Source organism: Hemicordylus capensis, chromosome 2, assembly GCF_027244095.1.
Source record: "Hemicordylus capensis ecotype Gifberg chromosome 2, rHemCap1.1.pri, whole genome shotgun sequence".
Taxonomy (NCBI): domain Eukaryota; kingdom Metazoa; phylum Chordata; class Lepidosauria; order Squamata; family Cordylidae; genus Hemicordylus; species Hemicordylus capensis.
The window spans coordinates 182,194,516-182,210,257 of record NC_069658.1 but is presented as its reverse complement, the minus strand read 5'-3'; the positions used below and the strand labels follow the sequence as shown (position 1 = coordinate 182,210,257).

The 15,742-nt window shown below is 45.7% G+C and overlaps 1 protein-coding gene across 2 annotated transcripts in view; it reads right to left on the bottom strand.

The window, feature by feature from the left end:
* S1PR2 (sphingosine-1-phosphate receptor 2) overlaps positions 1–15,742 on the bottom strand; it is an 88,080-nt gene that overhangs the window by 9,156 nt on the left and 63,182 nt on the right. The window lies entirely within an intron of this gene.

Here is a 15,742-nt window from a genome sequence, read left to right as displayed (position 1 = left end):
AGTGGGTTTTGTTGTTTCTGAAGTGTTCTGAGTGTAGATTCTTTGGTAGCATATAAGATTTTCAATGACAAACCATGAATCCACCCTCATTGCTAACCTTAAAGACACATAAACTTCAAAAATCACTTAAAAATCAGCCCTTTGCCCAATTCCTTTCAAATAATTCTGATAGCTTCCTTGCCCCCCCCCTTGGGCACTACCACCCACCACACTCTGCTCTAGGCCACCCCTTTGCCCCCAACATTAAGCTATACATTTGCTGACACCTCCATGCTTCTTTATGGAGAAAAACCTTAAAGACACGTAAACTTCAAAAATCACTTAAAAATCAGCCCTTCACCCAATTCCTTTCAAATAATTCTGATAGCTTCCTTGCCCTACTTGGGAACTACCACCCACCACACTCCACTCTAGGACACCCCTTTCCCCCTGATGTGAATAATGAATCCTCATTATTCCCTATGAGGAATTCAAACATACTTTTAAAATTCACCAATAATCAGAGGAGTGTCCGATTGCCTTGGGGTTTTGTGGGTGGTAGGCACCCATGGGTGCCTACCACCCACCCCAATTTTGTGCCCCTAGGTGCTCCACAATAGGGGATATGGGCTAGTTCAGGTCCCATTATACCCTATGAGAAAAATAATTAAAAATATTTCAAATATTCATAAAAAATCATAGGGGTGTCCAATTGCTTTGGGGTTTGGGTGGTTGTTGGCACCCATGGGTGCTCCACAATAGGGAATAATGGGATGGTTCGAGTCCCATTATACCCTATGAGAAAAAATATATATATATATCAAAAATTCATAAAAAACCGTATGAATGTCCAATTGCTTTGGGGTTTGGGTGGTAGGTACACATGGGTGCCAGCTACTATCCCACCCACTTTTGGTGGATGGAATCGAATCACCTTTGGTTCAAATTCGAATCTGCGGCTCAAACCTGATGGCTGGTTCGGTTCGAATTCGAACCAGTTCGCACATACCTACTGTGACAGGACGCAGCTTCTAAAAGAAAGTGATCCTCCTTTTCAGAACATCTGTGTTTTTACCCCCCCACACACACACACCCACACACACCAACCTAGTCATAGGTGTCAGCAGTCTATGGCACACGTGCCAAAGGTAGCACAAGGAAAGAGTTTGAGTAGCATAAACATGGTTAGTCCAAATTGGAATAGCAGCAGCATTAGTGCCACTCAAAGACGTCTTGCCTCCACTGCCAAAGTGCTGTAACTCCCCAAATAGCAGCAAGAGCAGCTGTGGCAGCATCCAGCCCCTGCTCTGCTCCATTCTCCCTCCCTGCTGGCAGCAGGAAGGGAGGTTGTACAGAGCAGAGCAGGGGCTTGATGCTGCTGCCATCAGGGAGTTAGAGTACATGGGTGACAGAGGCAAAAAGGATGGACACAGGAAGCCGCAGCAGGGGACTGGGACCTTCCTCCTCACCCCCTCCATGGCAGGAGCAGCAGCAGCTGTTGTGACTGCCACCTCCGGCCTTGGGCACACAAACCTCAGAGTTCACCTCAACGCACACCTCAAGTTCCTATCCCACAGCTAGGCACTAATGTGGTGGGATGCAGCAGGAGGAGGAGGTGCTGGTGCAGCAGCATGGAGCCCAGGACTTGGGGGGCCCTGCACTCCTCTAGGGACAGTCTTGAGTCCAATTGTCAGCACTAAGATCTGCATTCTGATTTTAAATTAAGCTTATTTAGTGTTGCAAAAGCATTATATATGAGAGAGACTTTCTAGATGTTAAAACCTATTACTGACACGTGAAATCTAAAATTAGAGGTGAATAAATGACACACACCATTTCTGAAAGGTTGCTGACCCCTGCCTTAGACAATGAATATGCTAGACAGGCTCCGCCCCCCGGCCGGCTTTACAACCTTCTTTTTTTGGCTGCTGGACAGGAGAATGAAGGCATCCAAGAGTTACTGACCAGGTCAATAAAATTCCAGCCAGTTGCTTGCCCTATCCCTTGCAACTCCATCTTCCTGGCATTAGTCTTGGCTTCCATAGGGTTCAGGCCCTGCCCCCTTCCTGAGCGTGGTCACCTTCGGAGCCAGCCTTCCAGGCTCTCAGATCTGCTTTCAGGAAGGCTCAGCTAGCCCTGAACCCAGACCAGAGGGAATCAAGGAGATTCATTTCCTTTTGGAGAACCCTGAGGGCCTCTGAGGAAAATGGCAGACAAGAGTGTGTGCATGTCAGACCCCATAATAAATAACACCCATATTTTCCATTCCAATGAATGAAAATAATGACAAGTTGCAATTTTATTCCTATCCCATCTGCTAATTGTCCACCTTCTCTGGTCCTGATAAAGTTAGTTAATTTGACCATACCTGCACTAGCGAGCCCAAACTGGGACCGCACAAAACTGTGTGCTGGGCACCTCTAGGAGGATCAGTATGGATGGCTCAGCAACTACTGTGCAAAGCCAGAGCTAGTAGCACTAAACTCCTTTGTGAGATGGTAGTACTTCCTGCCCTGCTTTCTGTTTGGTACTGCCCGCACTGGAGAACTCTTCAACACCCAGAGTGCTTTACAAATCCTTATTCCCAGGAGCCAGTATTCAATATGAAGTAGGTCTATATTCCCATTTTACAGATAGGGAACTGAGAATTAAAGGAAGTTATTAAAGCAAAGCAAATATATAGCACTTTAGAGTATTTAAAGCAAGACCCAAGGAACGGAATTAATCCTGCTGGGATGTTCTGGTTTCTGAAGGGAGGCATGGATTCAAATTCCACTCCTGGATACTTAGCTTTTATTTGGGGCCACAGTTCAGTGCTAGAGCACATGCTCTGCATGCAGAGAGTCCTGAGTTCAATCCCCGACATCTCCAGGTACGACTGGCAAAGACCCTTGCCTGAAAACCCTAGAAGACTGCTGCCAGAGTAGACGATACTGAGCTAGACGGAACTATGCTACATCAGAGTGCTACATCACTCCAGTCTCTTTATCAGGTGGCATAGGACACAAATTGGAAGCCCTGCATCTCACCCGCTGATCCACCCCAGGCCATCCATGGAGTTCATCAACAAACAAGGCTGTGAAGCCTGCTCCTAATCAAACTCACTCTGTCTACATCTCAGGACCAGACCAGCCAAGTTTTATGGCTTCTTTCTTCATGAAGCAGAAGCATCTTGGCCATACCTGGATCTGCATTTAAACTATGGGCACATGAAGGACTGAAATGGTGGGTAGAGGTGGCAGGGGAAGATGAGGCCACCCTGAGACAGGAAAGCTGGTCTATCACCCCTGCCCTTCCCAAGCATGGAGTCCCACTGGCCAATTGTTGTCCTTTGGCTACTGCTTTTCCTGTTTGGAAGACAGGCCCTGTCGTGCATAGTAGGGGGTTGGGGGCAGGAACAGCTTCCCAGTGCACAGTAGCTTTGAACACACATCTCATCTCCAGGTTGCTGCCTGGAAAAGTGACCCCCCCCCCGACCTCAAGAAGTCACAATAAGGAACTGTAAAGTACAGCTAGCTGGCATCTTGCCCAGCCACGGATACATGCAGCCTTCTAGACCTACTTCTTGCAGTTCAGCTGTCACTACTGAAGAGCTCAAAATGGCCATTCCTTTGCACCTGCTTTGATGGTGGCTGGTGAGCTGTCCAGTTGCATGTGTAGTAAATGTGACAACACGATAAATGCAAATAAAGCAGTCGCTACTCAATGAAAACAGCCAATAAATTAATTCCCCATTTTGCCTCCTATACTATTAGTATTAGTGCTGGTTATTACCTTTAAAGCCCTGAACGGCTTGGGTCCGAGATATCTTAGAGAGCACCTTCTTCTACATGATCCACACCACACGTTACGGTCATCTGAGGAGGTCTGTCTCCAGGTACCACCGGGTCGTTTGGTGGTGACTCAGAGGCAGGCCTTCTCTGTAGCTGCTCCCGGGCTGTGGAATGCGCTCCCAGCAGAAATTCGCAATTTTAATTCCTTACTGACCTTCAAGAGAGCCCTTAAAACCCATCTATTTGGCCTGGCCTTTCAGGGTTTTTAATTAGTTTTAATACTAACCTGGTTTTCAGGGTTTTAATTGTTCTGATAGTTTAATTGGTTTTTAAGATGTTTTAATTGTTAATTGGTATTTATATTTCTGTTTTAATTGTTGTTGGTTTTAATGGTTTCTATTTTAATTGTAAACCACCCTGAGCCATTTCGGAAGGGCGGTATAAAAATTGAATAAATAAATAAATAAATAAATAAATAAATAAATAAATAAGTAGTGCACAAGATGCTTAAAAGGACATTGATGAGCAATTAATATGCCTTGTGTGATCTTGTGTATGGAACAACCTCCTCCAAATCCCCTTTACACACACTAAAAGGCATATAACATGTTTTACTGCAGAAATATCACTTCTGGCTATATCTTAATATAGCCGGAGAGGTGCCACTCTCCTTCTAGGACACTTAGTAAGAAACAGAGGTAATATTACAAGTACTCTTCACTAGGACACCCAGATTGTGGATGAAGAGACGAAACTGACAAGCTTGTTGGTTTCTAGGTGGTACTAAGCAGGATGGGAAGCACCCTGACACACAGTGGCCAGTGTGGTTCATTACCCAGCAGACCAAAGGTTCACAAGAGTATACTGTAAGACAGTATTGTAATGCCACACATGTAAAATGTTCATCACTGCATACCTTAGTAGTTGTAAGAAATAAGTTACAAATATAGGAACACATTTATTTTATGTATTTATCTGTCATATTTATATACCACCTTATATATATCGCTAGGTGGTGTATATAATCCAAACCATTTTTTTCCAAAAAGAGTTTGTTGCATCAGCGGATCCCCATCCCCTCCTCGACCCTATTGGCTGGAAATGGAGGAGGAGGGGGCAGTGAATGCGATCCAGGTGGAATATGGACACCTCCTGCCTAGAAAATCTGCTGCAGTGGTGGGCAGTAGAGACAGCCAAAACCCTTTCATGTTGCATAGAAAAATCAAAGCCACTGCGCTTTTATTTAAATAAAATAAAAACAATTAAAATTTTCACAGAGTACAAACAATTAAAAACAATTCACAGAATAAAACACAATTTCACAGAATAAAACAATTAAACAGTTTAAAATTGGTTTTGATTAAAAGCCTGATTAAAAACAGGTGTGTTTTAAGGGTCTTTTAAAAAGCAATCAGAGAAGAAGAAGCTCTTATTTTGATAGGAAGTACATTCCAAAGCTCTGGGGCAGCCACAAAGAAGGCTGCCCTAAGTCGCCACAAGGGCATTTTCCAGACTACAAGATTTACAACGGTTAAAGTGTTGCAAAGTGCAGTGGAATTAGGCAGAGGTTGGAAACCGTGAGCGCAGTGGCTTTGATTTTTCTATGCAACATGAAAGGGTTTTGGCTGTCTCTACTGCCCACCACTGCAGCAGATTTTCTAGGCAGGAGGTGTCCATATTCCACCTGGATCGCATTCACTGCCCCCTCCTCCTCCATTTCCAGCCAATAGGGTCGAGGAGGGGATGGGGAACCACTGATGCAACAAAGTCTTTTTCTTAAAAAAATCTCAGTGCTTTTGTGCAAAGGTGCAACAACTTTCTCCTTTGTGCAAGCAGAAGCACCAAACACGTGGTGTATGAGACCAATGGGATCAAAAGCCAAGGGTGAAAGCGGAAATGAAACAGCAGAAATACATTAGGTATATATTTTTAAAAGGGGGAAAAAAGGCTTTACATATCAAATTCCAGAGACAAATGTTACCGAAACCTAGGGTCGAAAGTAGAAATAAAAAAACGAGAGGTGACAATATATTAAGAAAAAATATATTGTGTGGCTTTACATATCAACAGATCCTTAATCTGCCAAATGAGCCAGCGAATCCACAGAATGAATGTGCCCCCCGCCCCCACAAAAGGTCTTAATGAAAAACATGAGCGATTGAAATCAAAAGCCGAAAGCAGATGAGAAACGGGTTGCACCCTTGCACAAGAACTCACGTTGAAAAAGAGCAGCAACGTTATTTCAGGAATGGGTGGAAAGGGGCTGTAAAAATCTGCAAACCCAAGTGAACCGTCCAGACTACACTGCATGAAACCCAAGTGAACCGTCCAGACTGCAATGCATCAAACATGGGGCAAGCCTTTGTACAACAGAAAAACACAGCACTTTCCTGCAACAGTTTTACAACATTATAGGGCCAAAACACATCAATGAAACCTGAATCAAGGCATCGGAAATATGGATGGCATCCTGGTGACAGCGCAGCAACCGTGATGTTACAACATGAGAAATGCGGAAGGGCGCTTAACAGACACATCGCATCAACTGTTGCAGCGTATGATCTGGAAAACGTCCAGACGAGCCAGCGACAACCGTAACCAGGCCTCCCCAGATGAACTTAATAGGGAGGGTTCATGACAAAGGCAGTACTCTCTTAAGTACCCTGGACCTAAGCTGTTCAGGGCTTTATAGATAATAACCAGCACCTTGTATTTTGCTCCGAAACATATTGCCAGCCAATGTAATTATTTTAAAATCAGTGTTATATGGTCCCTTCAGGTTGTCCCAGAGACCAACCTGGCTGCTGCATTCTGTACCAGTTGTAGTTTCCGGACTATGTACAAAGGCAGCCTGATTGTAGAGTGCATTACAGTAGTCAGTGCTGGAGATTACCAGCATATTTACTACAGGAGAACTCCATTATCCATGGCGGTTCTGTTCCACGGGGCGCATGGATAGAGAAACTGCAGATAACGGGGCATTAAAATAAATGGAAATGGCGGGGTGGTGGTGGTGGTTAGGTTATCTATGAGTACTATAGATGTTGAAACGAAATGGACATTTGCCTGCTGCCATCAAATTATCCAAGACTATAAAAAAGGGGAAAGTATTCAACATAATGGACATTTATAAACAACAACAGATACACATGCTTTCAAATCAGGCAGTGTTTTTATCACACAGAGGTAAGTTTCCAGATGAGGTAAAATTTCTCTCTGGGCACTGAGGTGAAATTACTCATTCTGCTGGGTTTCAAAAAGAGAAATAAAAGAAACTAGCTTAACCTGCGCAGAACATCTGTGCACTAGTACTTGATTGCTCCCCTCATACCCTGCCACAGCCCCCCTCACCTCAGATATCTCTCCACCCTCACCTGAGCCGCACTCCTGCTCCTCCTCCTCCATCCCGTTGCTTCCACCCCCCTCAACCCTCTTGGTAACTCCTCCATCCCTTTACTCCACCTCCCTCACCCCTTTTGGTTGCAGCTGCTGCATTGTGGAGCCTATTGGCCAGGCTGCAGCCCCTTATCACCAGAGACCTCCCCACTCTCACCGGAGCTCCGCTCCTGCTCCTGCCCACAGGAGGAACAGCAGCAGCAGCAGTAGTTGACTGGGCCTTTCCTCGCTGATGCCACCGCCATGGCCACTCATTCCCCTCATGCTGCTGACAGGTCCGGGCCCGCCCCTTGCCTGCCTGCCTGTGCCAATGGCCTTGGTAGCCCCAAACAGCAGCAGTGGTTGACTGGGCCCTTCTTGGCTTCCAATAGGCACCGCTATGGCTGCTTGTTCCCCTCAGGCCACTGACAGGCTCAGATCCATCCCTCACCCTTCTTTCTTTCTCTCTTCCCCTCCCTTTTTCTCTCTTTCTCTCTTCTCCACTTGCTCTTCCCCTCTGTCTTTCTTCTGTCTCTGTCTTTTTAATTAACACAACAGTAGCTTTCTTCTCCTGAAGGGGCTCGCAGAGCATCTGCGTCCCTAGTTCTACCAGGCTCTCCCCCCATCTTCATTCTGTCTTCAGCACCAGTCTGTTCTCCCCCTCCCTCCAGTGGCGTGCTCCCTCGCCGCCCACCGGCTGGCCTGGCCGCCGCTTTCCCGCACCGCCCACTGCTTTCTCTCATTGCCTGCTGGTCAGTCTGGCTGCCTCTTTCCCTCCCCGCCTGCCAGTTGGAGTGGCCGGTTCTTACCTCCCTCCCCGCCCGCCGGACTAGCCACCTCTCTCCCTCTCTGCCTGCCAGCCGGAGTGGCCGGTTCTATACTCCCTCTCCGTTGGACTGCCGCCTCTTTCCCTCCCTCTCCGCCTGCCGGCCTGTTCACCTCTTTCCTTCCCTCTCTGCACACCAGCCTGGCCACCTCTTTCCCTCCCCTCCAGCCAGCTGGCCTGGCCGCCTCTTTCCCTCCCCTCCAGCTGGCCAGCCTGGCCACCTCTTTCCCTCCCTGCCCACCTGCCGGCCGGCCTGGCCGCCTCTTTCCCTCCCTCCTCACTGGCTGGGCCACCTCTTTTCCTCACTGCCTGCCGGCTGGCCTGGCTACCTCTTTCCCTCACTGCCCGCTGGCCTGTCTGGCCACCTCTTCCATTTTTTTCTGTCGTCCGGCTGGGCTGCCGTCCACCCATTCCTGCAGCTATCTGGCAGCTGCTTGGGAACTCTCATGAGAGCTGCCATGCATGGGATTCGATACGGGTACATTTAAGAGAAATATATAGATAGATTCCTCTCCTCTACAATCAAGAACATCTTCCAACCAGTAACAGCTGCATTTCAGCTGACCCTAACCATCACAGGCTCCTCCTCCCTATCTGCATATGGAATCCCCACTGTCCAATCACCATGGTGCCACAGGCGGCTCCTCCTTCCTATCTGCATATGGAGTCCCCACTGCCCAATCACCATGGTGCTTCTGCTCTCACAGGCTCCTCCTCTCTATCTGTATATGGAATCGCCACTGCCCTATCATCGCGATGCCACAGGTGGCTCCTCTTCCCTATCTGCATATGGAATTTCCACTGCCCAATCACCACAGTGCTTCTGCTTGCAAACTCTCGTGAGAGCTGCCATGCATGGGATTAGCCACAGGTACGCCTTAGAGAAAGATGATCGCAAGGGGCTGAATTAAACAGGAGGACAAGGTTCCAGAGGATTTCCCCCACAACACTGTTATTAAGGTCTTGTAACTCCAGTAATGGGCATAGTCGACATATCAGCCAAAGCTGATAAGAAGCCCCCCAGCCACTACCTCAACCTGAGAAACTAGAGAGAGTTTTGGAACCATGGAGGAAGCTGCCTTATACCAAGTCAGACTATTAGTCCATCTAGCTCAGTATTGTCTACTCTAGCTACAGTATTGTCTAACCGCCCTGAGCCATTTTTGGAAGGGTGGTATAGAAATTGAATAATAATAATAATAATAATAATAATAATAATAATAATTATTATTATTATTATTATTATTATTATTATTATTATTATTATTATACTGGCGAAAGCTCTCCAGTGTCTCAGGCAGAAGTATTTTGCAATTCTGCTATCTGAGGGGTCTTTTTGACTGGAGATGCAAGATGAATCTTTGATTTTGATGCTTGCTTGGAACTCCTAAAACATGGTGTTGGGGGTTGTCAAGCACCTGGAAGACCATCACACAGAGCCAGTGGGCTGCATTTAACTTCATAGGTCACACATTGTGCAGGCCTGAGGTAGATTTAAGGAGAGAGCACTGTATTTTAGTCTACACTGGGAGGGACTATTGGCGGACATTGCCAGACAACAGTCATAAACATCTCTCACGTTTATGTTCCAGTTTTCGTAACTCTTTGCTTTGATCTCTTTCAACAATATACAGTTCAGTGGTAATGAGATCCTTGCATTTAGTCGAACATCCATATAACAATTAAGGTGTGCCTGCATACACTTAACAACATAACATTACTGTCAGCGAAACAAGACAGGCATTCAAGTAACAGTTTATTTTTTCATTAAAGCATGTTACTATTTAACTTTAGCTTCAATACTGGGTTGCAGGGGCCCCACCTTCCCCCTTAAACACATGTCTCCGGGAGGTCTAGCCCTGGGACAGGGTGGGATAAACATGTCACTGCTCCTTTTTACTCTCACTGGAGAGCAAGGGAACAGACTCCTTCAAAACTTTAAAAGAACTAATCAAGCACACTACTTGGTCCCTACTGTCCCCTGGATCATTAATTATCTTTTTAAGAAGTAGAAAGGCATCAATGCTGCGCATGTCCCAGAGGCAAGGATGATGCCCTCTAGGAAGGGTAGAGATTACTAAGGGGACAATTTGGTAAACAAGCATTTGTAGAGCAGCTCCATCTCCAAGACGTTGCTGCTTTATTGCTGTGTACACACCAAGCAATGAGAATTTGCCCACATATGACCAGTGCTGCCACTGGTATTGCAGCAAACAATAATTATACTTGGGCAAGGATTCTGTCCTCTCCCCGCTCAGCCACTGAACCACCTGATGTCCTCCTCAGGGTCTCCAAGTGGGTGCACAACAGTGAGGCACCACGCAGTGCACAGCATTTAGCAGGTGGAATCCAGTCTTCAACAATGCTTAACGGTGGGGGTTGGGGCGGGGCTAAGTAATCCTTGGTAAGATAATTGGTTATTACAAGTGCAATTGAGTCTCATCTGAAAAACAATGGTGGGTAATTTGCTTTGGTAAATTAGAACAGAGTGCTCTGAATGCACCTAATGGTCTGTTATCCATTTGTGGTATGGGCCTAGCAGTTTGCTTACCCATTCACATGTCCCCGTTTTCATTACTGAGATGTTGAAAAGTCTGAGTTCAGTCAAGGGCTTTCACAGACGACCAATACCCCACCCCCACAGCTAGAGCCTGAAGCAGGTCCTGAACCTGGAGCCTGGGGGGTGGTCAGGCAGGTATTCAGCCTATGAATTGCCAGTGCTAGGGTTGCCATCATGGGACTTTTGAACTGGATTTTAGGCTATTTTTAATTCCCTCTATTTTCTTGTTGGGAGGGGATATCTGGAGTCCTAGCCATGCCACCATAATTTACCTACCTCCTCTCGTCTGCTTTGTACTTTTCTCCTCAGCTGCTGACTGCTGGCAAGCAACAGCAGAGGAAGCAGGGCCATCCTTAGGGCAGGGCGACTGGGGCAATTGCCCTGAGCCCTGCGCTGGTATAGGCCCCACTCTTGGCACACTGCAGTGCAGCCTGCCCTCCTCTCTCACCCAGTCCCAGCCACTTATCTTTCCCCGCAGTCAATCTTTTGTGTCTGTGTGCAGCTTGGAAGGCTCCCAGGCAAGCTGCTAGAATTCCATCTCTCCCTGCCTCTCAGCTGTTCGATGGGTGGGCGGGGCTTCCAGAGAGGCCTCCAGGCAGGCCTCCCTGAAGCCTGAAGCTCAGGAAAGAAGCAAGCAAGCAGGCAGGTAGAGAGTGTCCAGCACCAGAGCTCTCTACAGACCCTCTGCCCAGCCCAGCCTTAGCAATGGAGGTATGATGTGATTTCCATTTTGTGGTTATCCCCCCCCTTGAATATTTAGGGATTGGCTTGCCATAGGACTTTGGCATTGAGCAAAGATGAAAGGGCAGGGTGGGAGGAATATGTATCCTTAAATTGGACTGGACAAATTGTTGGTTTTTAATTTTTTTAAATTTAAAAAACCCTATCCCAAAAGTCCTATACATGGCCTGTTTCATGGTAGAAAATTACAAAAATGTCAGGAACTGAAGCCCCCCCACCCCACAACCATCATTCCACCCCATATGGAAGAATCTGCCCTTTGCCTTCATAAAAAAGGGTAAAACACCCCCCTTTAAGCCCCAGCTTTTAAATCACCTGGAATGACTTTGCATAGGGCTTTGACACTGAGCAGAGACGTAGGGCAGGGTAGGAAGAATATGTATCTTTAAATTGAAGTGGACTGGACAAATTGTTTTTTAAAACCCATCCAAAAAGTCCTATAAGTAGCTTGTTCCATGGCAGAAAATTACAAAAGCTTCTAGAACAAACAATATATAATTTGTTTGTTTGTTTATGAATGCACTATGCTCAAGTTGATTTGCAACCCAGAAGCTCTGAGAACTGTGAAGCATATGTTGTGCTTTTTATTTGCATTTCTTTAGAAATGCATTATATGTCCAAGCTGGTTGGACATGTCCCAAAACCTCACTCACACTATTTGCACTGTATGTCTTCAATCAGTATGATTCTGTAATGATATGAAATGTTAAGGAGGCCCCGCACATGCTGATTCACCCCCAGCCCCACACCCCACTAGGGACGGCCCTGAGAGGAAGTAAAGGGTTAAAAACCAGCCCTGCCTTCTCCCAGCAGCCACCTGATTGGTCCTCCTCCTGGAGCTCTGTCTTGTGCTCACCTCAGCATTTGCATGCACTTGCTGAGTGAGGAGGAGGAGTTCGAGGTAGAAGCTGTTTGCTGGCTTGTCTTCCCTTATGTTTAAAAAAAACACCCAAAACACATACATGCACCTGTTTGTTTTGTGTGTGTGATTTCTTTCCCTTAGAAGTCTCTGAGTGTTTTTCTCTTTCCCACACTTATGAACTCTCTCTGTGTGAGAAAGATCCCACCCTCATTTGAAAGCCTCCACTTGTGTTGTGTGTATGTGTTTCTTTCCCACCCCCTTGTTTGTGCCAGAGTAAGAGATTTTTAACTTTTAAAAAATGATTTCCCAAGCAGTACTAGATGCCAACAAGCATAAGCTAAAACTGTTAAAGTACAAACTTGTAAGAAAAGCTCACAGTACACTTTCTTGAGGAAATTAGTTACTGCAAAAGTATTAAAGAGCTCCAAAAATAAAAAGAGAGGGAAAAGAAGAAATGCTATAACAAAATCAATCTGTTTTTGTTTTCCCTTTCTGCTTTTTGGTTTATCATGTGGTGGCTGCTGGGTTTGGAGATATTAGGCTGTTTACTAGCTCTCATTTGGTTTCTTGTGCCTTTATTTATTAGAAATTACTATAATTTATTATAAATAAACCATTTATTATAAATTATTTATTAGAGATATGTATATGCTGCTTTTTAAAGCAATAAAGTTCTCAAAATGGGATACATATAAAAATATATAAGAAAACGTGTTCTCTTGTTTATTTTATACACCGCCGGACTCCAAAGGCTCTAGTCTAGGTGGTTCACAAAAATCTTTACCTCCAGAATATGGTTCTTCTTTTAAGTTTTAGTGGCTATTTTATTTTGCTCTGTGCTTGTAACTGTAGCTCATATTTTACATATTGTCTTTTTATAAGCTTGTAGGGAACCAAAATACCCCCAAATTCTTGCATGTGGCTTCACTCTTCACACATTGCTAAAATAGGAATTAAGCATTTTCCCCTTCCCCCTATCAAAAGTACATTATTTTTGGCCTGTTTTATGCACTTGCTTCAGAATAAGACTTTACAAATTAGATCACAGGGAATGTGTTTAAAAGGCTCCTTTGCTCTTGAAATGCTTGCTTATTTTTCAATCCTAAGCAATTTGGGTAACTCCACATATACCATTCTGCTGTCCTGCTTAAAATCAGAGTGGTAAATATACTGTATAGATCTACACTGACAGCAAATTGGTGGCTTTTCCTTCTGGACATGTTCCTTTTGGACTTGCACTATAAATGCTAATGTTTTTTGCTTAAATGTAGTTCAGGGATCACACTGGGTTGCTTACTACTGTGATAGTTTGGTTAGGATTGGAGTGCATGTAACTAAAAGTCAACTTAAATATGCATAGGAACATAGGAAGCTGCCTTATACTGAGTCAGATCATTGGTCCATCTAGCTCAGTGTTGTCTACACTGGCTGGCAGCAGCTCTCCACAATTTCACGCAGAGGTTTCTCTCAGCCCTACCTAGGAACGTACCAGATTAACCCCTACAACAGTGTCACTATGGATCTCCTAAGTGTGCTGCCATACTTCCTGTGTGGTGACACCGCAGTCCCTGTGCTGATATCAAGGTGCCGTTCACATCCCCAGTGCTTTATTTCTGATTTTATCTTTGCGTTATAGTGCTACAACACTGCAAGTCCGTTGCAGAAAAATAGCTGTATTTTCCTGTTGTAGGAGTTTGAGATTCTGGGGATCGTTTTCAATACGATCCTGCCAAGCCAAAGCATTTTACTGTTGTTCTAGGGTGTAATCTGGAAAGTGCCCTGGAGATACTGCTAGGGAGTTAACCTGGGACTTTTTCCATGCAAAATACAGTCATCCCTCACCAACCGCAAGGGTTCCAATTCTGGGAAAACTTCACAGTTCGCAAATTTGCGTTAGACGAGCCATTGAAATCAATGGCAAATGGGGGTTAGGGGAATCGTGGTCGCAAAAAGATAGGAAAAAATGGGGGGAACCCCCAAATTACCAGGAGTCATTAAGAGGAGTGAAGGGGACCCCCCAAAAGACCCCAACCCCCCCAAATTACCCGACTCCCAAAAATCATGAACCCCCCAATTGGGGGGGGGGAATCTCACCAAACTGCAGACACTCAGCTCATGGTTGGCTAGACCTACCACAATTCCCTGGTTGCAGATACTCAAAACCGCAATTGGGAAACCCGCGGTTGCCGAGGGATGACTGTAGATGCTCTTCCACGCAGGGGAATATCTTGCAGTCTCCCATCAAATGCAGACGGACCAAGCTGTATCTTCCTCCCACTTATAAATGAAATTAAATGCACCATTTGTCCCAATGGGAGTCTGTGATCCGGAAGAGGGTGTTTGAACTGTAGAGAAGGGGGCGTGTGTGGTGGCTTTCATTTTTCCCCTTACAAATACACCAGATTTGTCCAAATATGCAAAATATGCATATATTATACCAATTAACACATACAAATGTCATGCACATTTTAATGCAAAGTAGAGACTTTTCGGAAACTTTTTTTAGTGAGTAAAGGAAAGGAAAGATTGTGCCATTGAGTCAGTGTCGACTCGTGGCGACCACAGAACCCTGTGGTTTTCTTGGTAGAATACAGGAGGGGTTTACCATTGCCTTTCTCCCACACAGTAAAAGATGATGCTTTTGCCACTGTAACTGAAGTGAGCATCCGCCTCTAGCACCTTCTTATATCGCTGCTGCCTGATATAGGTGACAACAAATATATATTTACTAGGCAGAGTCTTGGAAGCACACTGGTGGGGATTTGGACTAACAGCCTCTTGCTCCCTAGGCAAGCTGCTTCCCCGCTGCTATTTCCACTTCTTTTGGTGACAGATTTTGGCTAGTTTCGCCATCTGGACCTATGGCAGCCCTAATTGCCACCAGGGTCTGTCTGAAGAAAGGAATTACAAGCCAGCCAGCCAGCCAGAATCCAACCAAGACTTCTGGACAACAATAGGCCCGAGCAGATCATGTGATAAGGCCTGATAAACGCTTCTAACCCATCAAACCAGGTCTCTGGTCTGCACTACAAGAAGGGGACCTTGTTGCTTGCTTGCCACATAAATGCCTCCTTCCCAGGACATTGCAGGAGCTGGGCATGGCCAGGTGCCGACAAAGTACCAGTCCACACCCGGTATTTATAGCTCAGTAGCCAGCTTCTTCCGTACAATGGGAGGGGAGGGAGGGGGAAGAGTTAGCATAGGGCATAGCTGTGCTGAGGGGAAGGAGTTGTTTGCCGCTTTCCCCACTTTTCCCGATTAAACAAGGGAGCTGTATGCCCTGGCACTGGAGAGAGGGAATGGATAGCTTAGAAAGTGAGAAAAGATTCATGAGCAGCCAAGGACTGCTGAAAAATAGTCAACACCAACAAGGTTGCTTTCCAGATATATCTCACTGTGCCTCACACCCTTCCCTCAGCACTCTCACATTGCAAAAGAACAGAGGGAAGCCCGCCCCCCCCCCCCAACTTTAGAACAACTACAACATGTTAGAAAATTCTTTCAAAATGTTCTCAAACTGACAAGGACATTTGAGTTTGGGAAGGAGAGAAAGCATATTACACTTTGCCAGTGCTGGTGTGGGCAATAAGTGTACACAGCACTCATGCAATACACACAGCCCTCCA